Source organism: Cavia porcellus, unplaced genomic scaffold, assembly GCF_034190915.1.
Source record: "Cavia porcellus strain 051 isolate PalLab524CR breed Dunkin Hartley unplaced genomic scaffold, mCavPor4.1 scaffold_5, whole genome shotgun sequence".
In the NCBI taxonomy this organism is placed as follows: domain Eukaryota; kingdom Metazoa; phylum Chordata; class Mammalia; order Rodentia; family Caviidae; genus Cavia; species Cavia porcellus.
In genome coordinates, this window is record NW_026947488.1 from 30168849 (window position 1) to 30173685 (window position 4837).

Genomic DNA, 4837 nt, shown 5'->3' on the forward strand with positions numbered 1-4837 from the left:
CGCTGCGCGGGGGCGGGGCACGCACGCCTTCGGCCTGAGAGGAGGGGCCAAAGCGCAGGGGTGTCTTTGGAGTTGGTGGCGTCCGGACTGTCTGGCGTTGCTTTCTCGCCCGTGTGATCGGAACATTTGATCATCTTTTGCTTTTATTATCTGTAAAACGGCAGTGATTATAATAAACGTACTGCACTCACAAGGTTATTGAGTTTGTGCATAGATTACGAAGCGTATGGCAGTGTCCTCTATGAGCTATTAATTTTCCTTGCATTTTACCGCCTATCGCAGTTTCCCAAACCTGCCATACTTTGCTATTTGAGGGTTTAACATAAGTATCTTACAAGGCTTTCGCACGCAGGTCATGCACCTTTTAACGCCAGGGGTCGCCACTTAACGTAGCCGATTATTGGAGCTTTGCTTCCCTTGAGTTGTGCACCCAGGCTTTTCAGGTCTTGATATTTCTTTCCAGTCAGGTGCTCATCCACTGTGCCACACCTCTTGGTCGTGGCCAGAAACTGCCCCATTTCCCGTGTTCAAGGCAAGGCCCCACTTAAAGTCTCACGATTTCTGTGGCTTATGCTCCCACCCCACAATGTTTTCCTTTCTTGAGACTTCCTGCGTTTTCTGGCTTCATGTCCATCCTGTCCACTGTAGGTTTTACGCATGCTAACTAAACACCATCACTGAGCTATACCCACAGGGTTTTAAAAATTTTATAACGAGGCAGGATTTTACTAAATTGCCTAGGCTGACCTAAAACTTTCAATCTTTCTGCCTTAGCCTCTGAGTAGTTAGGATTTCAGATGTGGATCACCATGCTTAGTTTTTTAAAAGCCTCTACCTCCCTTTTTGAGACAGGGTCTCAATTGACCTTAATAGTCAATTGACTTATATAGCTTAGGCTGGCCTCGAACTTTTGGGAGATACTCTTGCATCAGCCTCTGATTACAGGCATGCGTCACTATTACCAGTTTAATATTAGTCTTTTTTTCCCCCCTTAAAGGTCTTCCAAGTAACTTTCATGAGCAGAAAAATTAATGTCTCATTTTTTTTGAGGGTCTCCCTTTGTAGTTCAGGCTGGCCTTCAACTCCAGGTGCTCCTCCTGCCTCAGGCTCCAAAGGGCTTGGAATTACAGGTATGTCACCATGCCTGGCCTACATTGATTTTTTTAAATTAATACTTTATTAAAATTAAAACATCAGCCAAGCATGATGGCCCACCCCTATAATCCCAGTACTTGTGAGGTTGAGGCAAGAGCATGATGAATGAGGCCCACCTAGACTACACAGTGGAAACTATGTCAAAGAATCAGAACCCCTCAAAAATCCCAAAGCCAAATACAATTAAGAAATTCCCAAATCTAATTCTTAATTTCAACTGACTTGCTGGGTATGGTGGCTCACACCTATAACCCTAGCACTTGGGAGGTTAGGCAGGAGATTGCTGGAGTTCGAGGCCAGACTACACAGTGTTCAAAGCCTGCCTTAACTGTGTAGTGAAACTCTCAAAAGAGATACAAAAATAAATTTCAACTGACTTTACAAATCTATTCATGTCTAGCAAATTATGACTTACAGCTCATTAATAAAGCTAATTAAAATCCTTTGAACATTTAAAATTGTTTAAAAGTATTTTTCTAAAGCACTGAAAATTGAACCTAAAGCCTTACAAATACTAGGCAAGTGCTCACCACTGAGCTAGGCCCCTAGCCCCTGCTGATTTTTTTTTTTGTCGTGTCTTTTTGAGACAGGTTCTTCCTATGCAGTTCAGGTTGGCCTAGAACTCACTTTGTAATGCAGGCTGGTCTCAAACTTGCAACGATCCTTCTGCCTCAGCCTGGGATTACAGGTGTGTAACATCATACCCAATTTCCCCAGCCCTTCTTAAAATTCTATTTTGAGGGCTGGGGATTTAGCTCAGCAGCCTAAGTGCCTTGCAAGGGTGCAGTCGTGAGTTTGATCCCCAGTACTGATAAAAAAAAAAATTCTATTTTGAGCCAAAGTTTTACTGACATCCTGACTTCAGCCTAATGAAACCCTAAGCAAAAGGCTAGCCCACACTTGGACTGCTAGTCTATGGAAAAAGATAATAAAAGTGTGTAATTTACACAGCAAGTGACTGAAAATCTCACACAAAACAAGCACACATGCTTCATCGTCTCCTCTCTCCAATTCTCAGTCACTACTTCAAATTGAATACTCTCTCTTAACAGTCCTCAAGGATCACAGCATAACTGCAGGTAGCTCCGGGTGTTATACTTTACCTTCAGGTATCATCTCTTTTGCTTCATATGTGGTATAAAGACCTTATGACAGTAGCATTTCTTCCCTCCTGTGCCCCATGTGATGATATATTTTACTTTTAAAATTTGTTTCCCTTCTCTCTCTAATCCCTCAACCAACCAATCACCTGCAGAGAATCACTGATTTTCTCAGTAGTTGATTTACATTTCCAGGATTTTAAAATCATACAGTAGCTAATTGTTTCTTGCCTGGGTTGTTTCACTTAGCATAATTACTTCAAAAGCAACCCATGTTGTTGTATGACTCATTTACTCTTTTATTGCTGAGTAGTATTTTATCATATGGCTGTAACACAAATCATTTATCAATATTTAAAAATTTTACATGTGGGTTAAGAAATACAATTGCTAAAAAAAAAAAAAAAGGAACACAACTGCTAATGTTTCTGCTTTATTCTAGTTGTTAGGAAAGACTAACCTGTTCCAACTGAAAGGTCTTTACATTTTCTTTTTCCTTTTTTTTTTTTTGTCTTTTTCATTTTTATCGGTACCAGGGATCAAACTCACGACTGCCTGCTTACAAGGCAGGCGCTTATGCCGCTGAGCTAAATCCCCAGCCCCGGTCTTTACATTTTCAAATGGCTGGAAAAAGAGGTAAAATGCATTGTGGTATATAAAAATTAAATAGGCCAGGCATGGTGGTACACAACTATAATCCCAGCACTCAGGAGGCTGAGGCAGGATCACCACAAATTTGAGGTGAGCCTCGGCTATATAGTGAGTTCAAGGTTAACTTGAACTGCAGTGAACCCTGTCTCAAAAAAAATAAAGTTCTAACTCTAGGGTCCATAGTTTTATTCAGTCATGCTCATTTAATTACCTATCTACAGCTGCTTTTGGGCTGCAGTGGTGGAGCTCAGTAATTATAAGAGATTGTCAAAACCTAAAACATTAGCTGCCCCTTTGCAGGGTTTGCTGAATCCCTACTTTAGACTTCAGTATTGAAAACTGGGGATGTAACTCTGTGGTACAGAACAAATACCCAAATTAACAAAAGGAGGGATGGGCACAGTGGCATATGCCTGTAATCCAAGACTCTGGGAGATCAAGGCAGGAGCATCACAAGTTCAAATCCTGCCTGGGCAGTTTAGTGACACCCCGTCTCATAAGTAACAATCATAACACAAGGTGATATCACTCAATGAAAAGGGAAAAAGCCCTGGGTTCAATTCCCAATGCCACAACAAAGAATACAGACTTTAACGATTTTTAAGGTAATTTAGCGAAAAATCTTACTGCATTCATTTATTCCATTTCTAGTGCTTTTAGTTTTGATTTGTACAGAAAGGCATAGTGTGCACACCTGTAAACTCAGCACTCAGGAAGCAGGATCTCAAGTTTGAGGTCAACCTGGGCTACAAACTAACACCTGTCCCAAGATAGAAGTTTTGTAGCTGTAAGTTTCTGTGTACTCAGTTATCTAATGAATTTCCTTTAGTATTTTTTGTAGCATAGGTCTTCCAGTAACGAATTCTCAGCTTTTCTTTGAGAAACGCTTTTTCTCTCTTACTTTGAAAGGTACTTTTATTGATTATAGGATTCCAAGACTGGGTTGACAAGTTTTCCCTTTCAGCACTAAAGTTACTCTGTTGTTGATGAGCATGGCAATACAAGCCTATAATCCCAGCACTCAGAAGGTTGAGGCAGGCGGATTGCCAGGACTTTGAGGCCAGCCTGGGCTACATATTAAGTTTAGACTACATAGTGCCATTGCCTCAGAAAACACAACACAATCATACTGTTGTGTTCTAGCTTCCACAGTTCTCAGTAGTAATTCTTAGCTTATTTCATAACATCTTTCCCCTCTCTGGCTGATTTTTCTTACCATTTTGAATGATATACCTTGTTGTCTATGCATAAATTTGTCCTGCTTGGATATGAATTTTACTGACTTTGAGGAAATTCCCAACCTTTTATTTCAACTTTCTTTGCCCATTCTTTTTCTGGGAAATAACTACACATGTAGAACCTTCCCTATTGTGGAATTCTTGGATGCTGTTTCCCTCCCTTTTAAACCTCTTCTTGTGTTTCAGTTTGGGTTGTTTCCACTGACCTATCTTCATGTTCACTCCTTTCCTGGTTCTGTGAAGTCTACCGACGAGCTCACTGAAGTGATGTTCCATATCTGCTAGTCTCACTTTCAGCACTTTTGTTAATTTTCAGTTCCCATCTCTGATGCCATTAGTTCATCCCTTGCTGCTGGGACCGAATTTTGGACTCAAGTTACCTCTCACCCAGCCTTGACAACAGTTTTGGTTTTGTATATGGTTTGAGAGATAGGGTCTCCCTTTGTACTTCAACTATCATGGCCAACTGTAGTTTACTTTTTGTTAGGCCCCATACCATATTTGTTACAGCAATTTAAAATTCCTTATCAGATAGCTGCAACATGTGTCCTGACTATTCAAAACACTGTTTTCCCTCTCCTGTTTCTTGATTTCTAAGTGTTGGTAAAAGCTGGATGTCTTGTGTAGATCAGTAGAGGTTTTTATTTACTTTCTCATTACTGGAAATTGAACCCAAGGCCTTTACACTGAGCT